This window comes from Pocillopora damicornis, chromosome 6 (genome assembly GCF_964200805.1).
Source record: "Pocillopora damicornis chromosome 6, jaPocDami1.2, whole genome shotgun sequence".
In the NCBI taxonomy this organism is placed as follows: Eukaryota; Metazoa; Cnidaria; class Anthozoa; order Scleractinia; family Pocilloporidae; genus Pocillopora; species Pocillopora damicornis.
This window is the reverse complement of record NC_142675.1, coordinates 25,535,001-25,546,967: the sequence shown is the minus strand read 5'-3', so window position 1 is coordinate 25,546,967 and position 11,967 is coordinate 25,535,001. Positions and strand designations below refer to the sequence as shown.

Sequence of the window (11,967 nt, the reverse complement as noted above, 5' to 3'; positions counted from 1 at the left end):
TCTTAGTCTGAGCTTGACTTCACCAGACTGCACTACCCTGGATTGCACTGGAAAGTACCATACTTGACAGTCACTGCACCTCGCTAGACTGATCTGCACCGAACTGCATTCCACGTGAAATGAAACTGATAAAGACTGTTGTCCTTAATTTGTCCTATAATTGAATACTTACAGTTAATTGTCATCTGTTGATTGTGCCTTGTTTGAAAATACTTGTCTTTCTCCACTGAAAACAGAAAACTGTTAAGAGAAAAAAAAGGCGTTGAAATATTAAACACGTCACATTGTGAAACGTTGTCATTAAACCAATCAATCAGGAAACCACCTAAAGAGTTCTGTAAACAGGAAATTTCAGATAGTCTAGAGGAAAGAATAACTCTTACCAATGATTACATATTACCTATGAAGTGCTAGATGTGCTATTTGGTTTTGACGTGATTTTAAGTGAGCTACGAGGTCATGCTGAAAAGAAAAAATCTTACAACCTGTTGCAAGGAAAACATGCCGGCCTTACCTCTTTTAAATGACCTGTAGTGCTGAACGACCATAACTTTCTCCTACAACTGCTTTATGCAACGCATCTGGGATTTTGCTATCAGCCAACGAACCCATCTTACACAGGTCAGTATCACATTGTTATAATTCTTTACTTACCTTCTCAGTGATGCTAAGCCGCTGAAAATATCTTGAGCTGTAGAAAGTTAAAATGTTTAAGGCTCTTAAACCGAAAAAAGGGCCCGTTGTTCTTTTATATTGATTCTGGCAGACTCGAGACAACCTTAACTCCTACACTCGACTAGACTAGACTAGACTAGACTTCCTTTACTGAGACGTTTAACATACCTGTGGTTATGTCATAGCTTTGGATTATCCTCGCTGTTGTAGCTCAGCTTGTTAATATGGCCCACTTTTTATGAAGCCCTTCAGTCCTGCTGAACTGAGCAACGAGATCATGCTCGAAAAAAAAACAAAATCTAACAAAACTTGTTGCAATGGAAACATGCCGGCCTTCCCTCTTTCAGATGACCTGAAGTGCTGATCGACCATAACTTTTTCCTACAACTGCTTTAGGCAACGCATCAGGGTTTTCCTATCAGTGAACGAACCCATCTTATACAGCTAAGTATAAAATTGTTATGATTATTTACTTACCTTCTAAGTGATGCAAAGTCGCTGAGATGAGCTTGTCGTGAGTTGCAGAAAGTTAAAATGTCTCAAGCTCTAGAATGTAAAAAAAGGCGCGCTCTTCTCTTATATTAATTCTGGCAAACTCGAGACAACCTTAACTCTTACACTAGACTAGATTAAACTATAGCATACTTCCTTTACTGAGACATTTAACATACCTGTGGTTATGTCCTAGCTTTGGACTCTCCTCTCTTTTGTAGCTTAGCTTGTTATATTGGACTTCTTTTTGTGAAGCACTCCAGTCCTGCTCTGATCCGAACTGAGCCACGAGGTCATGATGAAAAAAAGAAAATCTAACAAAACTTGTTGGAATCAAAACATGCGAGTCTTACCTCTTTTAGATGACCTGTAGTGTTGATCGACCACAACGTTTTCCTACAGTTGCTTTAGGCAACGCATCAGGGTTTTCCTATCAGTGAACGAACCCATCTTACACAGGTAAGTATCAAATTGCTATGATTATTTACTTACCTTCTCAGTGATGCAGAGTCGCTGAAATGAGCTTATCGTGAGTTGCAGAAAGTTAAAATGTCTCAAGCTCTAAAATGGAAAAAAAGGCGCACTCTTCTTTTATATTAATTCTGGCCAACTCTTGGATTCACCTCGCAGCTGGTTCTTAGTTTGTTGTTATGATTATCCATTCCAGTCCTGCTCTACTGATATCCCAGTGTTGCAAATTGAGCCATGAATCACTAGCGACCCTGTGATTGCTTGTGTCTTTCTAAAGGTCAGCTGGCGTCTTGGTTAAACTTAGTCTTGTGAGAAAAGATACTTGCAAACCTCCAAGATAACGTGGTACTGTATATTAGTATTCTGCAAAAATATTGTTAATACATAGGCCATACGATAAAATTGTATTTATTTAACAACGTAACTATTTCTCAACCTGTGAAGATATCAATTTATTTTACATATTTATTGATCTCCCTATCAATTAATCATTTCTTTAGTTCTTCAAGAATTAATCAATGTTACCAGTTATTGAGATATATTTATTTCTTTATTTTATCGTTTATTGATTATCAATTATTTTTGTTTGTTTTTAGGTTATTAGGTACACTTTTATTAAAAGTAAAGCCCAAGTGAAGGGCCCAAGTGGCTCAAGGTATCATTAAAGAAGACCTTTCTTCGACAATGTAAGTAGACGCTCTTCCTTGCGTTGGTGTGACAACTGAAGACAACACTGGACTGAAATACACTTGTATGGGCTTAAATGTGGGCTTTTCGGAATAGCACTTCTCTTGACTGGACGGGCCGCAATGCACTTGGTTGTTCCTAGATTGACTGAGCAGGACTGCGTTGTCCTTGACTCGGCGGCAATTAGTTGTTCTGGACTGGACGGGACGGGACGGGACTGGCTGAGCTGTTACGGATTACACTACTCTGCACTGCACTTGACTGGACTAGACTCGACTGCTATTGACTTATATGGACCTGGGCTACGCTGGATTGAAATATACTTAGCTGGGAGGGAATGAATGGAATTGGACGGGAACGAACAGGATTGGACTGGACGGGCACATATTCCACTGAATGGACTGGACCGCACGTCAGAGGAGTGGACCGGACTGGACTGAGTTGGACACTACTTCAGAAGACTGAACTGGACGGCACTGCACTTCACTGGACTGGACTGTCTTAGTCTGAGCTTGACTTCAGCAGACTGCACTACACTGCACTACCCTGGATTGAATTGGAAAGTACCATACACAACAGTCACTGAACCTCGCTAGACTGATCTGCACCGAACTGCATTCCACGTTTCCTAAATTTAAGAGAATTCGTGTTTTGAGCATACGAAATACATAACAATGGGTATCGTGTTAGTTGTCCTTAATTTGTCCCATAATTGAATACTTACAGTTAATCGTCATCTGTCACCTTTCTGATGGGCTGCTGATTGGGCCTTGTTTGAAAGGACTAGGTTTTCTCCACTGAAAACAGAAAACTGTTAAGAGAAAAAAAGATGTTGAAATATTAAACACGTCACATTGTGAACGTTGTCATTAAACCAATTAATCAGGAAACCACCTAAAAAGTTCTGTAAACAGAAAATTTCAGATAGTCCAGAAGAAAGAATAATTCTTATAAATGATAATAATAATAATACTTATTTATTACTTATATAGCGCAAAATACATGTAGATATGATCTAATGCGCTAAAATGATTACATATTACCTATGAAGCGCTCGATGTTTATGACGTGATCCGAAGTGAGCCACGAGGTCATGCTGAAAAGAAAAAAATCGAACAACTTGTTGCAAGCAAAACATGCCGGCCTTACCTCTTTCAGATGACCTGTAGTGCTGATCGACCATAACTTTTTCCTCCAACTGCTCTATGCCACGGATCAGGGTTTTCCTACGAAGCCAACGAACCTATCTTACACAGGTTAGTATCACATCGTTATAATTCTTTACTTACCTTCTCAGTGATGCAAAGCAGCTAAAAATGGGCTTCTCTTGAGCTGCAGAAATTTAAAATGTCTCACGCTCTCAAATCGTAAAAAAGGCCTGCCCTTTCCTATATATTAATTCTGGCAAACTCGAGACGACGTTGGCTCCTCCACTTGACTAGACCTAACTATAATATACTTCCATTACTCAGAAATCTAACATACCTGTAGTTATGTCCTAGCTTTGGATTCTCCACGCTGTTGTAGCTCAGCTTGTTGTTATGGCCATTTTTTCGTGAAGCACTCCAGTCCTTCTCTACCGATATCCCATCTTTAAATTCAGTACGATACTATACTGTACTATGTAGTACTTTTGTAAGAGGAAGATAATCCGCTTCGAATAGCCAATAATCTATTACTCAGAAATTTAACGTAGCTGTGGCTATGTCCTAGCGTTGGATTCTCCTCGCTGTTGTAGCTCAGCTTGTTGTTATGGCTCTCTTTTTATGACGCACTCCAGTCCTTCTCTGATCCGAACTGAGCCACGAGATCATGGTGAAAAGAAAAATCTGACAAAACTTGTTGTAATAGAAACATGCCGGCCTTACCTCTTTCAGATGACCTGTAGTGCTGATGGACCATAACTTTTTCCTCCAGCTGCTGCTCGACGCATCAAGGTTTTCCTATTAGTGAATTAACCCATCTTACACAGGTTAGTATCACATTGTTATGATTATTTACTTACCTTTTAAGTCATGCAAAGTCGCTGCAATGAGCTTATCTTGAGTTGCAGAAAGTTAAAATATCTCAAGCTCTAAAATGGAAAAAAGGCCCGCTCTTTTTTATGTTAATTCTGGCAAACTCGAGACAACCTTAACTCCTACACTAGACTAGACGCTGAAAATGGACTTAACTTGAGCTGCAGAAATTTAAAATGTCTCAAGCTCTTAAATTGAAGGAAAGGCTCGCTCTTCTTACATATTAATTCTGGCAAACTCGAGACGACGTTAGCTCCTACACTGGACTAGACTAAAGTATACTAAATATCCATTACTCAGAAATTTAACATACCTGTAGTTGTCCTAGCTTTGGATTCTCGTCGCTGTTGTAGCTCAGCTGGTTGTTACGGCCATCTCTTCGTGAAGCACTCCAGTCCTCCTCTACTGATATCCCAGCCTTACCTTCAATACTACACTATACTATGAAGTAGTTTTGTAAGAGGAAGACAATCCGCTTCGACTAGCCTTTAATCCATTACTCAGAAATTTAAATGTCCTAGTTTTAGATTCTCCTCGCGGCTGTTGCTCAGCTTGTTGTTATGATTATCTATTCCAGTCCTGCTCTACTGATACCCCAGTGTTGCAAATTCAACCATGAATCACTAGTGACCCTGTGATTGCTTGTGTCTTTCCAAAGGTCAGCTGGTGTCCTAGGAAAACTGAGTCTTGTGAGAAAAAATACTTTCAAACTTTTAAGACAACGTGGTACTGTATTTTAATATTCTGCAAAAAGATTGTCGATACATAGACCATACGATAAAATTGTATTTATTTATTTATCAATTTATCCATTAATAAACTTCTTTATATGTCAGTTTATTTATATATTATTGATCTCCCTATTTAACTCATCATTTCTTTAGTTCTTTAAGAATTAATCAATGTCATCAGTTATTAATTTATCTTTTAGTGATCAATTGTTTTTGTTTATTTCAAATTATCATGTTTACTCTTATCACATTATTAAGCGAAGAAACTCATCTTAGACAGATCAATATGTCAAAATTATAATAATTCTTCACTTACCGTCTCAGTGATGTACAGCCCCTGAAAACGGGCGTATGTTGATCCGCAGGTATGGGAAATTCAAAGTAAAAATGTTAAAAACTTTTGGCGAGTCCCCGAAAATGGACAGAGTTAAGTTTTGAAATCGTTTGCACTCGTCAATGGATGACTATCGCTAAATGTAAGACAACCAATCAAACCCTTCGCACAGTTAACACCAAGGTGACTTTGCTTCTGGGGCTTTTACATTAGCGACTAGGAAAGTCATTGTAACAATAACGATTCGAGCAAATGCCCCGAAATTGGCAATTCAAGCCTCCGAAAAGGTCAGTATAAAGCTCCTGCAGTTGAAATTGCGTTAGCGAGATCAAAAAATAGTTTTTAAAGAAAAGACACGACACTCGCATCTTAATTGAATTCTGGAGACAGAAATTTACACTGGGCGCCGCGGAAAATAAATCTCATAAATTTGTGTATCCCAAAAATTAAGAAAGAACACAGAGACAATCGGGTCAAGCATTTAATTTATAATACCACATAACATCAATAAATTAACTTAGATTTTTCGAAATTACTTCACAGAACCCAGCAGGAGGGGACGCGCACCCCAGACGAAGAATTGGGCGTTCACAAAACTCCGAATGTTCCGTGTCAGTAATGCCGACACCTTGATAATTTGAACGTCCATAGTGTCCCAGACGGTGCTTTCATTTTTATATCAACTTGCTAACAATTCTCAGTAGTTTCCCATTGCCTTTGTTTTCTGAACTGAAAATCCGAACAAGTTTTGAAAGGCCGAACGAGAAGCCGAAGTGAAATTCGAATCGAAGGTGAAGGCGAACTCCGAAAGAAACACGACCTTAACTTTTTTCAACTTAGTAGTAGAAAAAAACAGTCTTACTCGATCACAGTGTTTAAGATCCTCTCAATCAAGTTAAACTGAAAATGTAATCGGTCGCAGTCGAAGTAACAGTGGGGGAAGACGTGCGCTAAAGTCGATGAGCAACTGATAAACACCGAAAGACCTGTTGATGAAGAGCCGAAGTATAAACGAAGCCGATATTGTGACAACCTAAAGAAGCGACGAAGAAGAAACGATCCAAACCGAAAATATGCCGAACAGTATTCGATTGAAAGAAAAAACCTAGAGAAGAAGATTTGGAGGGGGGACCTCGCCCAACCTCAAGGGGACTCGCAAACTAAGCTTTAACTACTTTGAGCCGAATCAGAAGTGTGACAACTTTTAGCAGAATTTGGATTTTATGGTTTAACCAGTGCACTATCTATTAACCCTTTTTTTTCATCCCAACTCACAAAGAATCTTACTAACCAGCTGGACATCAGCGTCTTCTCACTGTTCTGTTCCCAGCCTCAGCGTATACAGCAGAAGGGAAGAGAAGCGTCGGCCCTTTTCTTCACCACGCTTTCCCGTCGATAAGCGAGTTATACCGGTAGCAAGAGTCAGCACTTGTCTTGTGATGATGGACTGGACCATATGGAAAGGAATGGCGAGGACTGGAGCGGGTCATACTGGACTGCATGGAGCTGGATGCTGATTTTTGGACTAAATGCACAATGAACTGGACTCTTCTGAAATGAAGTGAGAGGGACTTAGGTTAAGTGATCTGGATTAGCTGCACTAGAATGGAATGAGCGGTGTTTGGACTGGAGTGTGTCGTACAAGTCTAAATGAGAAAGATATTGTGGATATCTAGGTAAAATAAATGATACGTAAAAACATCGTGGCCCCTTGTAAAGGGGAAAACATTGCAAAATAATCATATTCTGAGTTCGCAACCATTGCACATGTCAGAAGAACTGAATAGGAATTTTCTGTTAGATACTTTTTACCGAAACATTGCAAAACTTGGTTGGTCAACATGCGATAAATTTAAGTCATTTTTCCAGAGTAACCTTCGGGAGTAACATGATTGGAAAAACTGTTCCCTTCACATCTATACATCAGTGTTTTTATTGTCAATTCTGTTCTCTGTACATTTCTTAGGGGGAACGTGTTTAACTATCATGAGCTTCGTTTGTTGGTGATTATTTCATTTCTTCTTATGCGTGTGACCTTAATTTGTGATTAAGGGGTGATAATATAACGAGAAATTAAATGTCAGTAATCCCTCGGTTTTCAAGATTACAAAAAAAAAAATACTTTTGTGTGAGAACGAAGCCCCCTTCATGTTGTCAAATATCAGTTTCATCTGGAGTCATGGTGAGTAAACATCGAGGCGTACCTAAATTTTCCCTTGTGAAATTTGGAGAATCTCATTGTAGAATTAAATTTAAACGTTTGCAGATTATCACTTCATTTGAAGCCCAGAAAAGAAGCAAACAAACAGGCAAATTAAATGTTATGGCTTATTATAACCCTTTCGTCTAACATATCGGAAATTTACAAACCTTCTTTGATTAAAACCCGTATTACTGACATTTTTACCACTCAGATGTTTCGATTAAAAAGAAAAAAAACAGTAGTGTGAACTTGATTTTTCACTTTTCATAACAAGCAGTTAACTCTAAGTCTAAGAAGTGATTAAAATGTAACTTCTCCCTCTATTATTCATACATTATCCAGCAAACAGGAAGTGAGAATACTCAAATTTATCTCCTAGATGTTGTTATCTTGTTGTTGTTGGACATGTTTGGCAGTCAAAGGGAGAATTGACGATCTGATCTTGGAATTTAAGGGTTGAGACGAAGGAAATTCTCGGAATCTGCCTGGGAAGTCGAATGAAATATTTCCTTAATTCACTCGTCATCTCTATATTACGCACATTGTTCAAACCTAGTGCCTCTAGCAACAAGCTTTAGATATACTCACTATCAAAATTAATATGCATTACTTAAAACACTGAGTTTCGCTTGAAACTTGTAACTAATTAAAATTTAAGAGCACGAACCACGCTTTCTCTACATTGTTAAGCGGAATTTCAGCAAAAACGATGAAAGATTAGAAATGGTATTCCGTGCGGTAAAGTTTCCGCACAGCCCCGTACTATTGTAAAACAAATCTATTTTCCCAATGGAAATGTATTGTTTTTGTCATTGTTTTCTCTGTTCAAGAACTGAATGCATAATGTAGGATGGGGCTGAGCGGAAATTTTGCCCTCCGCGCGACAACAGTTTCAAAGAAGAATTTCAAGGAAGCCAATTTTGCAAAAAAGAATTACGCAATAGAATTTCTACTGCTAAGTTATTAAATTACATTCTGGGCGGAAATACGAGCGACTGGAAAGAATTAAAGAATTAAATAAAACGAAGCTTCGATCTGGAGCTCTTCTTGAATTTGTACATGGCTCAGCTTCTCTTAGAATTAGTTTACACAGTTTTACATGTTTCTATAAGCGTCGATAAACACTTACCTGCTTCCGTCCGTTGCCAGAAATGATACGTGATGTTAAGTTTGACCAAACGAGAAACGAAAGAGGGCTTCCAAGGGAGAAAACACTGTGTAGAAGCTAAAATTGTGACAAGAATTGATCACTGAAGTAGAATTTCTCTATGCTTTGTGATAATTTCAAAAGTGCGTCTTTTAAAACTTATGCGTGCACGCGGGTTGTTGAGCTCTTCCTTGAATGGCTCGTCTAACTGCACGGGTTTTTAGCGCGCACGATTTTTCTAATTAACGCTATTCATTAGAGACACATTTTGTTGTGGTAAACGCAAACGGCAAATTAACATCTGCGTCCCCTCATTTTTCTTCCAAGACAAAATACAGAAGGGCCTCGCAAGTGATACTGCGGCATTCCCAGTTAGTGATTTCTTTCCATTTATGTTCTTGATTACATTTTTGTGTTTTTGCACGCACATTTTTCGTATTGTTTTCGCATTCTTTTCACTCACGACGATTTGTATTCTGTTATATTTTTTCGCATAATTCTGCTTTGTTTAATTTCTTTCGTAAAAGTTTCTCAGAAAAACAATTGAACATAGGAGTATCAGAGTGCATCCGGTTAACATCGATTCCTTCGCTGCGATCATCTTTTAGTTTTTCTGTTCTCCGTGCTCGCAAGTCACACAACGTTTGTAAGTGTCTTTCCTTGTCCAATTGTATTTCATCTGTTGTTTTGCGTTTTCCTATTCCTTCTCCTTCGTAATAATTTGTAATTACTTGTTCCTTTTTAGCAACAAATGCAAATAAATCTTAAAGCGTTCGCGTGTTGAAACCTGACTTTGTTGGCAGTCACACAACGAGTACAAAAGTTTTGCACAAAATGCAGGAACTTAAAGGGAAGTAACAGGACTTTAATATTTGTCGTAGTCGTTCGTCGTGGGTCATTGAGCTCTTCCCTGAATGGCTCGTCTAACTACACGGGTTTTTAGCGCGCACGATTTTTCTTATTAGCACCATTCATTAGAGGCACATTTTGTTGTGGTGAAACGCAAACGGCAAATTAACATCTGGGTTCTCATTTTTCTTCCAAGACAAAATACAGAAGGGCCTCGCAATGAGTACAAAAGTTTTGCACAAAATGTAGAAACTGAAAAGGAAGTAACAAAACTTCAATTTTTGTCGTAGTCGCTCGCATTAAGACGATCCCTCTATCAAAATAGCAGAATATGGTGTGAAATAAGCCATAACTATTATTTTTCACGGGCTTTAAATAGTTGTCTTTTTTTCTGTTTAGTCACGGCTGAAATGATAATAAAATGATCGACAAAACTTGTAAGAAAAATTAAACCTTGTGCTATCCGCCAGGCCTCGGTTGCTCAAAGGTTAGGTGGTGCTATTTACCGGATAAATCGTTATCCACTGGTTAAATGTTTACCAAATATAGACGCGATTTTAAGCGCTTTATTTTCATGAAACTTTTGGACTTTCTATTAGCGCGAGGTTCACATCTGTGAGTGTATTCTTAGCCCTTTAGGTTATCTCTAAATTAGCCGTTAGTGCTTCACATTGTTTATTACACGCGGTCATATGTGCGTCTATCTCGCATAGAGCTCAGGCGTGTTACCAGCTCCCAAGGTCAAGAAAATACAACCAAACGAGAAAGTAAGTGCTAAGCTTTTTGGCATTAATAGTGGTTGGTGAAGTTAGTAGACGTTGTAACAACAAGGTAGTGGTAGATTAAACAAGAAGCTATTGTGATCCAGGACTCCTGGTTCTCTTCCCTCAGCGAGGTTAGTTGCTCAAGCTATCTGCCCCCAACGTTCCAACACTTTAGGGATTTAAGGTGTTTCAGACCAAATAGATATTCGGTGTTATTTTTGGTCTCTTTGGGACCAAGTAAGGAAATGTAATGGGGGGACTCTTTTGCGTATCATTCAACAGAAGGTACAACCTGGCTCGTTGGTACAAACGGATCACTGGGAAACCTAACAGCAGTTGCAGAGAAGACTCGGTTTGCACCGCAGAACAATAATTTATTCTCTGCTTTTTGTTGACCCAAGAACCGGTGCCCATACTCAGAACGCGGAAAGTAACTGGTGCATGGTAAAGGACCAGTCCAATAGAATGAAGGATAACACAACCGCTAAGTTCCTTTTTGAATACCTACAGGAAATGGTATGGCGCTCCTCACCCAAATGGATACTTTCACCGATTGCTAGATAACATTGCAAAACAAAACCTCCTTTAGAAAATACAAAGGAAATAGCATTAAATTTGTTAAAGAAATCGGCTTTTTCTTGGCTGATGTATAAAATTTCTTATCAGTAAAGGGTGTAGTATAGAATCAAGTACGCGTTTTGTAAGTAAGTTTCCGAGAAAACCAGGTCCCAGCTTGTGCTCCGCTCGTGAAGGAACCAGCTTTAGAATATGACTTTAACTTGGTGACAGCCAAGCCATTTTGCAACAAGGTCATTTCGTATTTTCAACTAATAACGTAGATTGGCCACCGTAAAGAGTTTAAAAGGTAGCGTTTCGAGCGTAAGCCCTTCGTCAGAACGAGTTTTCTAAATATACCACTGGCATTAGACTCAAATTGGTGTCTCAAAAATACAGAACCCCAAAAACTCCTGCCTAAGAATAATTGAATTTATTATATGAGGGTCTCCAATAGGTTTTTCGGGATTCGGGATCAGGGTTCTTTAAAGTCCGGGATCCGGGAATTTAAAGTAGGAAGGGAGCGAGATGCGGGATTGCTATTATGAACGGGACACTGGTATCGGCGATTTTTAGGAGCGGGATTCGGGAAATAATCACGAACCTATGACCGGGTGGTCCGTTGACGAGAATCTATGAAGAAATTGATCTTCTCAGTCATGAAAAGTACCAGGTATGCAGGCTCTCCAGCATTCAAGAGGCGGTCGGGCTGCTTAGCGACACTATCCAGTTATTGCGCGGGAATGAAAATTATATCAGAAGCGAAGTTGCCAATTTATCAAAAATCCTCAATGGCCCACAGGGAAACGTAGTCTAAGACTGCTACGCTGACTGAAATGCTTAACGGCGTTGAAAAACCTCTTGCAAATCTCAGAATTATACCGATATGATGCTCTTAACCTGTTGAGTTACATGACACTAGATGTGAAGAATATTAACTCGGTTGTGCATCACAAAGATAAACTTTTCACGGTGTTGGACTACCCAAGGAACTATGTAAATGGAGCCCAAGGCTTAATGAGGACAACCCATTGGGCGGCG

At 39.1% G+C, this 11,967-nt stretch overlaps 1 long non-coding RNA gene across 1 annotated transcript; it reads right to left on the bottom strand.

The window, feature by feature from the left end:
* Positions 1-1,383: 1,383 nt before the first annotated feature.
* LOC149044621 (uncharacterized) lies at positions 1,384-8,949 on the bottom strand. The gene is made up of 5 exons (XR_016187765.1): positions 8,741-8,949; positions 6,700-6,959; positions 3,475-5,014; positions 3,050-3,136; positions 1,384-2,871 (listed from the first exon to the last, which is right to left on the bottom strand). It is a non-coding gene; the product is annotated as an uncharacterized LOC149044621 (long non-coding RNA).
* Positions 8,950-11,967: the final 3,018 nt, after the last annotated feature.